The following is a 13,918-nucleotide window of genomic DNA, read 5'->3' as shown; positions in this document are numbered from 1 at the left end:
AAGCTTTGGGCCAGGTGTGGTGGCTCACGCCTGTAATCCCAGCACTTTGGGTGGCTGACGCAGGTGGATCACTTGAAGTCAGGAGTTGGAGACCAGCCTGGCCAACATGGCGAAACCCTGTCTCTACTGAAAATACAAAAAATTAGCCGGGCGTGGTGGCGGGCACCTGTAATCCCAGCTACAAAGGAGGCTGAGGCAGAGAACTGCTTGAACCCGGGAGGCGGAGGTTGCAGTGAGCCGAGATCGTGCCACTGCACTCCAGCCTGGGCGACAGAGCAAGACTCCATCTCAAACAAAACAAAACAAAAAACATAGGCCGGGCATGGTGGCTCATTCCTGTAATCCCAGCACTTTTGGAGGCCGAGGCGGGCAGATCACAAAGTTAGGAGGTCAAGACCAGCCTGGTTAACATAGTAAAACCCCCTCTCTACTAAAATACAAAAATTAGCCAGGCATGGTGGTGCACACCTGTAGTCCCAGCTACTGGGGAGGCTGAGGCAGGAGAATCACTTGGACCTGGGTGGTGGAAGTTGCAGTGAGGCGAGATCACACCACTGCACTCCAGCCTTGGGTGACTGAGTAAGACTCTGTCTCGGGGAAAAAAAACAAAACAAAACGGGAAAAGGACCCGAATAATCAATTCACAGCCAAAGAAACTTTTAAATAAATGTTCAACCTTAACAATAGTCAAATGCATGCAAATTTCTAAAAAAAATTTATTTTTATTTAAAAATATTAATAAAATGCAATGCCTTATACCATCCAATTTGTGGCGCACTGCTTGGCTGGCCTTATACATTTCCACAATCTGTTTGGAAAACAGTTTAGCAATGTGTCTCAAGAGAGACATTAACTGTTCTTACTCTTTCACCTAGTAAATCCATTCCTGAGAATTAAACTCTTGGGGGAAAAAAAATCCAGAAAGAAAAAGCCATCAACACAAAGATATTCATTATACAATTATCCTTAATTTTGAAAACTAAAAAGAAAAAAAAAACAGTCTAAATGATTAACAGAAGAAATAGTTATGTAATTTAGGGGAAATGAATGAAATGGACCATCATGCAGCCTTCAAAAGTGATCAATGGCCTGGCATGGTGGTTCACATGAGCAATCCCAGCACTTTGGGAGGCCGAGGTGATCACTTGAGGCCAGGAGTTCAAGACCAGCCTGGGCAACATAGCAAGACATAGTCTCTACAAAATATAAAAATTTAGCCAGGCATGGTGGCATGTACCTGTAGTCCCAGCCACTTGGGAGGCTGAGGTGGAAGGCTTGCTTGAGCCTAGGAGTTAGAGGCTACAGTGAGCCATGATTGCACCACTGCACTCCAGCCTGGATGACAGAGGAAGACCCTATCTCTAAAAATAAAATTTAAAAATAAAATTTAAAAAATATATATATTTTTTGAGACGGAGTCTGGCTCTGTCGCCCAGGCTGGAGTGCAGTGGCACTGTCTTGGCTCACTGCAAGCTCCGCCTCCTGGGTTCATGCCATTCTCCTGCGTTCATGCCATTCTCCTGCCTCAGCCTCTCAAGTAGCTGGAACTACAGGCGCCCGCCACCACGCCCAGCTAATTTTTTGTATTTTTAGTAGAGACGGGGTTTCACCATGTTAGCCAGGATGGTCTTGATCTCCTGACCTCGTGATCTGCCTGCCTCGGCCTCCCAAAGTGCTGGGATTACAGGCATGAACGACCGTGCATGGCCAAAAAACACATTTTTAAAGTGATTTTTATGAAGACTTTAGCATCTTGGTAAATGTTTATGGTTGAATGTTCAGAAAAAAATCAAAATTTAAACTATTATCTATGTTCTCTTATAACTTCTTTTTGTATGTGAACAAAGAGTAGAAGGAAACCTGCTTCCTCCCACAGAATTCCCCCACCCAATAAAATTCAACTCCAGCCTTCTAGTTGCTGAGGCCAAAAGCTTGAAGATCAGCTGTTTTCAAAATAGGTTCAGTTTTGGACATTTTTCCCTTTGGCAGCTGCTGCCACAAGGGTCCAAGTCAGAGTCATCTCTTGGCTGAACCAACGCAGTGGCCCCCAAACTGGCTTCCCTGCTTCTACCCCTTAAAATCCATCTCCTGCCAGAGGGATTGTGTTCAAACATAAGACAGATACATCCTTCTCTGCCCAAAACTGCCAGCGACATCCTTTCTGTCTCCAAGTAAAAGGCAATGTCCTGGCAGTGCCCCATAAAGCCCTAAAGGATCTAGTCCTGCTAGCCCCTCTCTGAGCTTCTCCCCCACCACTGTCTGCCTTGAAGCCGACCTACCTCCTTGCTGTTCTTTAATCAGGCCATGCTTCCTCCCACTGCAGGGCCTTTGCACTTACTGTTCCCAAAGCCTGGAATGCTTTTCCATATGGCTTATTCTGTCAGTCACTCCCCATCTCCCCTCTCCCAGTCCCTGGCAACCACCAATCTATTTTACATCCCAACGTATTCACCTACTCTGGGCATTTCATATAAACAGAGTCATACAATATCTGGTCTCTTGTGTCTGGCTTCTTTCGTTTAGCATGATGTTTTCAAGACTTATCTATATCGTAGCATGCATCAGTCCTTCATTCCTCATGATGGTCAAGTTATATTCCATCACATGAATAGACCACATTTTATTCATACATTCGTCAGCTGATGGCCGTTTGAGTTGTTTTCGCTATTATGAATGATGCTGCTATGAACATAGGTTTTCTTTCTGATTTCCTTTATTGCTCTTGAAATGTTACTTGTCAGTAAAAATTGTGTTCCTAAAAAGTCCCTATACCTCAACTTTCTAGCAGTACATGTATTGCCTAAAATGCACAACATCTCCACTGCCCGCCCCCTGTCATATGTCATTAAAGCCCAGAATTGCACCCTTCCCTAGAGGAGTGAAAAGATGTCTGAGATGAGTCTTCAATCAAGAGATTTTTCCCTTTGTCACACTTCCCTGTTAATAAACAGGAGACATGGCAGAGCCTAGCGGGAAGGAGCTGAGCCCTGGGGAAACTTGCTCCCAAATGTTCCACTGCAGTGCCTTCAGGCCAAAAAAAGTTGCTCTGAATACTTACGTTTCCACAGATGGGTTTTACTGTGTGGTCCCTCCAGCTATCATTGCCGAGCCACCTACTGTGTCAGGATGGGGCAGGAAGTCAGAGGGGCTAGAGATAAAGGATTTCTATCCCCTACCTTGGAGGAGCTCCTAGCCTCTGAGGGTCTGGGCAGGTACACAGATCACCACAGGGGGAGGAAGACACTTCATGGGCAGCTCTCACTGGTCTATTCATCCTGCATGGAGAGACTCGGCAATGATTACTGATTAAAGAGATGAACTGTTACCATGACTTTGCACTTTCCACTCTTCCCTGGCCTCGAGAGAGAAATTAAGGCCCGCACAGCCCTGGCCCTCAGGCCCCTCCACCTAGAAATTCCAGGGCTCTCCAAACTTTCACAATGAAAACTGAGCTCATTACTCTCCCCAAAACCTGCCCTCTCTCCTGTGTTCCCATCTCAGCAGAGGGCCTCATCACCTACCTAGGTGGTTACCAAACCAGAGTATCAGCCTCAATTCCTTCATCACTCATTCAGAAAAGATTCTTTGTGTATCTGTGATAATCCAGGCCCTACGCTAGGCACAGAGAAGAATGGAGTGACCCAGGGAAGGCATAGTCCCTGCCTCCTGAACCTTAGAGTGGTTCTCAATGCTGCCAGATGCCCCCTTTTTATAACAAATATTTTGAATATCCTCTTTACAATCCTGAAATGAAATTCATGGATAATCTAAACCACTTATACACATAATGAAAAAACAAAATCAATATAATGCTGCTACTGTAATATGAAAGAGAAATAAAAGGAATACTGTAATAAAATAATGGGTTTCAATACATAAATGCTCAGGCCTAATACTCTAAAAGACATTATGAAGCAGTCACATGCTTGCACCTACTTATAACAAGTAAGTTTGGATTTCAGAGAGGTATGATAATATTCAGGCCACAGTTTTTATCTTTGACATTTAAAAATAAGAGCTAAAAAAGTAGATCTTAATAGACCATGAATCACAGTGATGGTGACGTTCACAAATGCAGATGAATACAGGTGTGTTGTATGGGGTCAAGCAAAATTCTTTTTTTTTTTTGAGACAGGGTCAAGCAATCCTCCTACTTCAGCCTCCCAAGTAGTTGGGAATGCAGTCATGAGCCACCACTCCCAGCTAAGTTTTTAATTTTTTGTAGAAATAGGGTCTTGCTATGTTGCTCAGGCTAGTCTGGAACTCCTGGGCTCAAGCAATCCTCCCGCCTCAGCCTCCTAAAGTGTTGGGATTACAGGCATGAGCCGCTGCGCCAGGCCAGGTCAAGCAAAATTCTTAGTTGCCACAGGCATCTGGGTTAATTTCTTCTTTCTCAATCACAAGTCATGTTGCCATCTCCGATGTTACCTCCAAAATGGTGATCAAGTCTTGTTAAAGTTTTGAACCAAGTAAATTTTAGTCTTCCCTTGATTTGCATTCCTGGATAATTGAACATATGTTAAGATCACACAAAAAGGAGTTTATTTATAAAACAGAGTTGGGTTCCAAGCTCAGGTCATTATAAACAGGTTTGTTTCCTACAGGAGTATCTGGTTGATCTCCTCAAGGTCCTGCAGGACATGAGACACTCTCCACTGGGCAGGATTGTCCCGGTATTACAGAACATCAGCATCCCCAAAACCCAGGCACTAAGTGGAAATAGTACCCTCTTGTCATTGCATCCACAAAACACCCATACAGTTCAAAACATTCCTTAGGGAGCAGTATCCCTCCCATAAGAACACTGATTTAGAGGGTAAATATTCAAACAGTTGATATCAATCCACTGAAACAAATGCTGTAATATGGATTCCAGGGTCTGTGGGTCCTCTAAGCCAGGGGTACCTCAAGAACTAGGGGAGATGAGAGTGTCATGGGGGTTAAAGCAGAGATTGTTGCTAGCAGACAAGACTTAAGGGAGGCCAATTTTCCAAACAGAAAGAAGGGAAGGAAAAGGAGTGCCAGGCAGAAAGGACACCAGGAACAAAGGGCCAGGTGGGAAGAAGTGGAGAAAGGCAGGATCCAGACCACATGCACTTATCATGGCAAGCAGTTTGGACTCTGTCCTGGGGAGGTAATGGCACGCCATCCAAGTCACCATGTGCTTTACTCATAAGTGCACTATTTTGCTTAATGAATGTTCACCCAAAGATTTGTCCTCCAGAGGCCCATTTGGGGATAGCATCTCTGGAGCCAGCCTAGAAATAAGGAAATAAATGCAATCAGGGTGTTGATAAAATCAAATTGACCTGACTTATCTCCCATCTGTTTATACTGCAGGGACTGGCTTTGCTCTATCTGCCTAAGTCCATGGGTCAAGTTCAGAGGACACTATAAAAACAGTGATAAAACTTCCCTCAAAGCAGATACTGACTCCCAGTCCATCTCTCTTCCTAGAGTAGCTGAGCCTTGGGCTGCAAGGTTAATGGAGTAAATACTTGAAAGCCTATTCTCATAGTCTCTGGGGTGAACAGAGGAACTAGCTGCCCCTTTCAAAGGGACAACATTTATTCTCAGTGTAGGTGCCAGGGCAATAGTGGAAGATCCTCCAGGCAAACCTGTGTCCCAGTTCTCACATTGACACTCTCCAGATGTGTGAATTTTACCTTCCATTCTCTCACCTGTAAAATGGAGTTATTAACACTCCCACAGAGAATTCAGAAGACTCTCTGATTAATGTGACACCTTATAACGTCTTTAAAGATGTTTGAGTAAGCTGAAGCTAATAGAATGACAAAAGACTTTGATATACTTTGGATATTTGTCCCCGCCCAAATCTCACGTTGAAGTGTAATCCCCAATGCTGGAGGTGGGGCCTGGTGGAAGGTGTTTGGGGCCAGATCCCCCATGGCTTGGTGCTGTCTTTGTGATAGTGAGTTATAGTGCGATCTGGTCATTTAAAAGTGTATGGCACCTCCCCCTTGCTCCTGCTTTCCACCTGTGTTATGCAAGCTCCTGTTTCACCTTCTACCGAGAATAAAAGCTTCCTGAGGCCTCATCAGAAGCCATGTTTCCTGCACAGCCTGCAGAACCGTGAACCAATTAAACCTCTTATCTTTATAAATTACCCAGTCTCAGGTATTTCTTTATAGCAACGCAAGAATGGTTGCAGTCACACAGACCTGCTGAAGCTCCCATTCTCCTGGGCTGATCAGATCAGAAGATGCAGGGAAATTGATTAAATGAGAACCCTCCGTACACAAACTTCCCAACAATCCTCCAAACACAGAAATGAACATCTAATCATTCAGGGCCTGCCTCTGAGGAACCCACGGTAGCCTGGGAGAGCCACATAGATAGCTCTGGAAGACAGTTCATGTTATGACAAGATGCTTCAGAGACATCAATGTGACCTGAGTTGATAGAGCTTGGGAAGGGTTAAGGGATTCCCAGGTAGTTTCTTTTGTTCCTTTTGTGTAAACCATGATGCCAGGCCTCTGCAGACACAGGAAGCCCAGCTCACTGGGATTCTCCCAGAGGTCTTGCAAAACCACCTTAAGTGTGATGAAGAGCTCCTCTCGATAATGAAAGCAGCCTGTTCTTAAAAAGTATGAGGATCTGGCCAGGTGCGGTGGCTCACGCCTGTAATCCCAGCACTTTGGGAGGCGAGGTGGGCGGATCACCTGAGGTAAGGAGTTCAAGACCAGCTTGGACAACGTGGTGAAACCCCATCTCTACAAAAAAATCAAATTAGCTGGGCGTGGTGGTGGGCGCCTGTAGTCCCAGCTACTGAGGAGGCTGAGGCATAAGAATTGCTTGAACCTGAGAGACCAAGGTTGCAGTGAGCCGAGATTACATCACTGCACTCCAGCCTGGGCGGCAGAGTGAGACTCCACCTCAAAAAAAAAGTATGGGGATCTAAGACATTTGGGGTGCATTTTCACCCTACGGACACCCCCACCTTCCTCTCATACTGAAAGCTTGGCAAGTGTAATCACCCGATGGGTTCTTCCTACCCACTGCAAAGATAAAACCATTATATGTTGGCTTAGTTAACAGACTTTTATGAAAAATAATCATATATTTGAAGACAAAAATATTTAGTGAGAAGAGTGGCATTGTTTTTACATGCTTGCAAATGTCTTTAGAGCTTGGCTTAATAGAAAACTGCTCAGGCTGGGTGCAGTGGCTCACGCCTGTAATCCCAGCACTTTGGGAGGCCGAGGCGGGCGGATCACGAGGTCAGGAGATCAAGATGATCCCGGCTAACATGGTGAAACCCTGTCTCTACTAAAAATACAAAAAAATTAGCCGGGCAGGAGTCTGAGGCAGGATGATGGCGTGAATCCGGGAGGCGGAGCTTGCAGGGAGCAGAGATTGCGCCACTGCACTCCAGCCTGGGCAACAGAGCAAGACTCTGTCTCAAAAAAACAAAAAAACAAAATAGAAAACTGCTGGATTCTCACATTTGCTTCTTCATTCAACCTGTTGCAATATCACACACCCATATAACTTCTGGAAATCTTCACTCTACACTTGTGAGAAAATGAGAATGAAAAAGGCAAATAATATCTCGGTATTATTATGAGATATCGTTGCCCTTGCAGACTCTCTGAAAAGATCCCAGAGACGCCAGGAGACCCACGATCACACTTTGAGAGAGGCCATTCTAGAAGCAGTTGGGACTTTACCCAGAAGCCAACACTCCAGAGACCCTTCCACAAGGGCTTCAACTGTCTTGATGCCATTCCAGCAGCAGAGGGTCTGTTCATTAGCAAAATGGATGGCGGAAATAATTGTCCATTGATCAAATGAGTGGTATTTTAGATACCTGAAGGGTTGTCCAAGTACCTCTGCCCTTATACAGACAGACAGGACATAAAAACCTAGGGAGTTTTGATGGGGTCTAGGTCTTAGGAGTCCGTCTGGTCTTAGGAGTCCGTCTGGTCTCAGGTTCAAGCTTCTGAGTAAGGATGCAGTTGCCTGATCCCAAATTGAAGGTTGTTCAAATCTTGCTCCTTAAATATTGTTTGCATCTTCCTTGAATGAAATCCCTCCCCGCTTTTTTCTGAGACAGAGTATCACTCTGTCGCCCAGGCTGGAGTGCAATGGTGCAGTCTCAGCTCACTGCAGCCTCAACCCGTCAGGCTCAAGTGATCCTCCCACCTCAGCCTCCCGAGTAGTTGGGACTATAGGCATGTGCCACCATGCCCAGCTATTTTTTGTACTCTTTTTAGAGATGGGGGTCTCACTATGTTGCCCAGGCTGGTCTCAAACTCCTGAGCTCAAGTGATCCTCCTGCCTCAGCCTCCCAAGGTACTGGGATTATAGGCATGAGCACTGCACCTAGCCTGAACTAAATCTTTCAAGAGGGAAGCTTATTGAAATATGCAAAAGGTCAGGGAGCTAGGCCTTCATTGAGCTCATAGAGAAGGTTATATGACTGTTGGGGACCTGTTTGCTGATAAGTGATGGTACAAGGTGTGGACTTCAGTCTGAGACTTGCTTGCCTCAGATCCCCTCATAGCAAGGTTTGTGGAAGGAAACACAACACCCTTACCTACCACTCATTACTGGAGATTACTGCAGTAAAATGAACCTAGTTGTGGATGAGCTGGTTTAGGTCATTTCATGATAGATATGGCCATAACAGGAGAGAGGTGAGCGGGGCTTGGACCACAGTGATAGCACTGGAGTGCTAAGAAGTGGCTGGCTTCTAGATATGACCGGCTGTGCCAATGGACTGAGGGGTCTGAGTAAAGGAGAGAAATCAAGGGTGCCTCCAAAGATGTCAAAGGCACCCAAAAGGGTGGGTGGGACAGGATCCAGAAGAAGCAGATTTGTGGAGGAAATTGACCCCCTCCTCCCTCAACAAGACAGTCACCATCCAGTTGGGGTCCCATTTGAGCCATCCAATAACTTCTCACATCCAGAGTAGCTTCTAGGGAAGGCTCTAGGGCAGGTCAGGCTCCTGGAAGGGAGAAAGGGGTTTCATTCTGTTGGCTCTGCACTAAAGGACTGGTCACTAAATCCTCCAGTAAGAAAATCTTTTTCAAGTCAGAATATTTGGGGATCTAGTTGGTTAAATGTATGAACAGGTCCAGAAAAATGTACTGTTTTAAAGGGTGTTGATTTTACATTTGCTAAGACCATGTGCTAGACCCTGGGAGATTCCTCTGTGTCTGGGGATACACACAAACATGTGGTCCCAGCCCTCCTGTTTCTTAGTGTTTGAGAGGGAAAAATAATCCTCCTCAGGACAAAAAAAAAAAAAAAAAAAAAAAATAGTCCCAGGGTGTGTATTTATTTATCCACCAAATATTCATTAAGAACCTACTATGTGCAAAATGCTGGAGAAACAGAAACAAGCTGTTCAGTGCTAGGATATAGGTCAGGTTAAACAAGGGGTTGCAGGGTGTGTGTGTGTGTGTGTGTGTGTGTGTGTGAGGGACAGAGAGAGAAAGAGAGACTGAGGCAGAACTAGTAACTGCTCACACACTATAAATCACAGCCATGTCAGGGAAGACGCCAAGATGACAATGCTTTATAGGTAAAGATAAGAGTAAGATTTGAATTGCCCCTAAGATAGAGAAGACTCCCATGAGCCAAGATAGCAGGTGGGGTCCTGAGCTGATAAAAAGTAGAGGTGGGATAGTAAAGGATTTGAGTGGAGGACTGGGGAATGACTCACAGGGCCCACAGGGCTGCTAGAAGACAGGCTGCAGACTTCATTTACTTTAAGAGATGGTCCCACCCAGACCTTGGGCCGAAGGATCTTCCATCTCTGTCATTAAGATCTACCTAGATTCAGGCTGAGATGGGCGGATCACAAGGTCAGGAGATCGAGACCATCCTGGCTAACACAGTGAAACCCCGTCTCTACTAAAAATACATAAAAATAGCTGAGCATGGTGGCAGGCGCCTGTAGTCCCAGGTACTTAAGAGGCTGAGGCAGGAGAATGGCATGAACCCAGGAGGCGGAGGTTGCAGTGAGCCAAGATCGCGCCACTGCACTCCAGCCTGGGCGACAGAGCAAGACTCCGTCTCAAAAAAACAAAACAAAACAAAACAAAAACAAACAAACAAAAAGATCTACCTAGATTCAAAGTCTTAGAAGAACAACTTGCAGATCGAGTTGTTCTGCAATAAATGCTACCAAGTGCTTCTTTGGGATGAGAGGTCATCTTGATCACAAACTGCATCATCATCACAAACGAGCACTTGGGCAGCAGGTCGAGATGACCTCTCATCCCAGAGAAGCACTTGGTAGCATTTATTCCTGTTTTCCTTCCAAATTTTAAAATAAACTTCATTGTGTGAATCAGAAATGAAAAAAAAAAAACTAACATTTAATGAGTATCTGGCACCCCTGCTGCCTTTTCCTGTTATGTTATTTACAAGACTGCAATTGACAAGGAGTCAGCCCCCTTTAAATAGTGGTAACCACGTTTCCCTGTCCTAGACTGTGTGATCAAGAGAAGAGTCCGGCAAGGCACGGTGACTCACGCCTGTAATCCCAACACTTTGGGAGGCTGAGGAGGTCAGGAGTTCGAGACCAGCCTGGCCAACATGGTGAAACCCCGTGTCTATTAAAAATACAAAAATTAGCCGGGTGTGGTGGCTCCCACCTGTAGTCCCAGCTACTCAGGAGGCTGAGGCAGAAGAATCACTTGAACCTGGGAGGCAGAGGTTGCAGTGAGCTGAGATCATGACCCTGGGTGACAGAGTAAGACTGTCTCAAAAAAAAAAAAAAAAAAAAAGAAAAGAGTCAGGGCCCAGATTTAAATCTACGTATTACCAGCTATATGAATTTGGGCAAGTCACCTTCTCTGAAACTATTTCTTCATCTGTGAAATGGGATAATAATATGAAACTCTACAGACTGAGAAGACTATTGTGGAATAATCAGATTCAGTAAATATAGCACATCCAATACAATTCTGGGCACTAGATAAGTAATCAGTAATGTTTTATTCTTCTCCCTTGGCCCATCCTCCCTCCCAGCAAACACACACACTCTGCTCCTCGGGGACCACACTCAACATCAGGGAGCAGCTAAAGCACAAGATTTGGAATCAGAGAATGAGGTTAGAGCTTTGCTTTGCCACTTCCCAGCTGGGTGGCATCAGGCAAGTCATTTGGCCTCTCTGAGCCCCAGGTTTCTTATCTGTAACATGGGAATTGTGTCCCTTGCCCCTCCTCACAACATTGCTCAAGAGAGAGAGCTTCAGATAGGCAATGGTAATAATGATCTAAAAAGATTTTTTTTTTTTGAGATGGAGTTTCGCTCTTGTCGCCCCGGCTGGAGTGCAAAGGCACGATCTTGGCTCACAGCAACCTCTGCCTCTCGGGTTCGAGCGATCCTCCTGCCTCAGCCTCCTGAGTAGCTGGGACTACAGGCACGCCACCACGCCAGGCCAACTTTTTGTATTTTTAGCAGAGACAGGGTTTTGCCATGTTGACCAGGCTGGTCTCAAACTCCTGACCTCAGGTGATCTGTCTGTGTCGGCCTCCCAAAGTGTTGGGATTACAGGTGTGAGCCACCGCACCTGGCCTAAAAGGATTTTTGAGAGGAATTTTCTAGTCCAGTTAGTTGCCTCTACTTCTCTCCTATGAGAGGAAGGGCTCCCAGGACTACAAACACAGTCCTCTTTGTAGAGGTTCCAGATTTTCTACCTGGAACACCTGGTATGCAAATAAGCAGCATGTTAGCAATTGTACAAGAATGCGCCAGAGCAGGATCTGAACACACAGAATTCTGGCTTGTTCATGCACAATGTGGAATCTAAGATGGGAAGAAGGAAAACTTGTGTAATAGTGGTTATGTGGTTTCAAAAGGGTTTCCTCTTCCCCAACTCCAACACAGGAAAAAGGGGAGGTACAGAAGAGAGAATCTTTTAAATGTGCCTTCTCTGCTCTAAAATTCCACATTCTCCGAATCTCTGGGGACACATCCTGCCTTCTTTCCCATGGGTGAGGCCCCTATTGCATGTGTCCACAATGATGAAAAGATGGTGAGGTGACCCCTGAAGGCTGGTCACCAATCCCCAGGCTAATGAATTGCTTCTTACCCCTCTGATAGCAATTGATGGTGCCTCTGAAGACTCTTGTGATTTCAACAGGGTGACATGTCTGTTTAGCTGATGGCTGCTGTTCTCACCAGGGAGTAGCAAAATAAGATTGGAAAACCCCAACCAGTAGCTTCAGATATAAAAGAAAACTAAGAGCACGAGGGATCATCTGCCAAACATGGAGACCTGTTCCCATCAGAACCCACAAGCTTCAGCAGCCTAAGCAATCATTCTCAAAGTATGGTTCCAAGACCAGCTGCATCAGCATCACCCAGGAACCCTTTCGATACCCACATTCTTAGCCACCCCAGACCTTCTAAATCAGAAACTCTAGGGGTGCAGCCTCCCAAGTAATTTTGATACATGCTCCCAGGTGGTTTCAGAACCACTATCCTAAAGTAACAAACCAAGCATTTTAAAGCATAAAGTCTTGATTTCGCCCAGGCATGGTGGCTCATGCCTGTAATCCTAGTACTTTGGGAGGCCAAGGCAGGAGGATCACTTGAATCCGGGAGTTGGAGACCAGCCTGGGCAACATAGTGAGACTCCATCTCTATTTTTTTATATATATATAAATTTTTAAAAAATCCTGATCTCTTTAAAGTCCACTGGCAGTTGTGGAATGGTATGTTGAGCCAGTGCCTGGGTCCAGTCCAGGTTCTACTAATTCTCAGCTGTGGGACCCTGGGCAATTTACTGAACCTCTCTCAGCCCATCTCTTTGCCTATAATATGGAGATAATACCTACTGATTCAGTTGTCCTGAGTTTAGAAATAACAGTTGTATGGGCTGGACCCCAAAAAGATAGTGGTGACTCCATTTGGTGGGTGGGGAAGGAGTTCAGAACATGCCACCACAACATATGCTGCTCTGGCATATTGAGTATTTGAGTTAAAGGCACTTGAAAAATAGCAGATGCAAGAAGGGCACTCTTGATTCTCCTTCTTTTTCTAAAAAACAGGAGATGAGGCCGGGCATGATGGCTCACATCCTATAATCCCAGCACTTTGGGTGGGAAGCCAAGGTGGGTGGATCGCTTGAGCCTGGGAGTTCAAAACCAGCCTGGGCAACACGGCAAAACCCCATCTCTACAAAAAAATACAAAAATTGGCAGGGCGTGGTAGCTCACGCCTGTAATCCCAGCACTTCGGGAGGCTGAGGTGGGTGGATCACCTGAGGTCAAGATTTCGAGACCAGCCCAGCCAACATGGTGAAACCTCTCTTACTAAAAATACAAAAAAAAAATTAGCTGGGCGTGGTGGCATGCGCCTGTAGTCCCAGCTACTCGGGGAGGCTGAGGCAGGAGAATTGCTTGAACCCAGGAGGTGGAGGTTGTAGCGAGCCAAGATCACGCTACTGCACTCCAGCCTGGGCGACAGAGGGAGACTCCATCTCAAAAAAAACAAAAAAAACAAAAAAAAACAAATTAGCTGGGCATGGTGGTGCACGCCTGTTGTCCCAGCTACTCGGGAGGCTGAGGTGGGAGAATCACCTGAACCAAGGAGGTGGAAGTTGCAGTGAGCTGAGATCGCGCCACTGCACTCCAGCCTGGGCGACAGAGGGAGACTCCATCTCAAAAAAAAAAAAAAAGCGTTTAGATTTTGCCAGTTCTCAGGGTCTTCATTTCCTTATGAGGGCTTCCACATCATGTAAAACTTGTATTAAATCTGTTTTTCTCCCCTTAATCTTATGCCAAATTAATTCTCAAGCCCAGCCAAAGACCCTAGGAGGGCAGAGGTAAAGTCCTGCTTCTCTTACAATGGCATCTGCTTAAAAGCTCCAAAAAATGTCTTGGCCTTTGTCACACTTCTGTGGACACAGTCAAGTCCTTTAAATCCTCTCAAGTC

This window comes from Nomascus leucogenys, chromosome 6 (genome assembly GCF_006542625.1).
Source record: "Nomascus leucogenys isolate Asia chromosome 6, Asia_NLE_v1, whole genome shotgun sequence".
In the NCBI taxonomy this organism is placed as follows: domain Eukaryota; kingdom Metazoa; phylum Chordata; class Mammalia; order Primates; family Hylobatidae; genus Nomascus; species Nomascus leucogenys.
The sequence above is the reverse complement of the archived record's forward strand: the minus strand, read 5'-3'. Positions refer to the sequence as shown.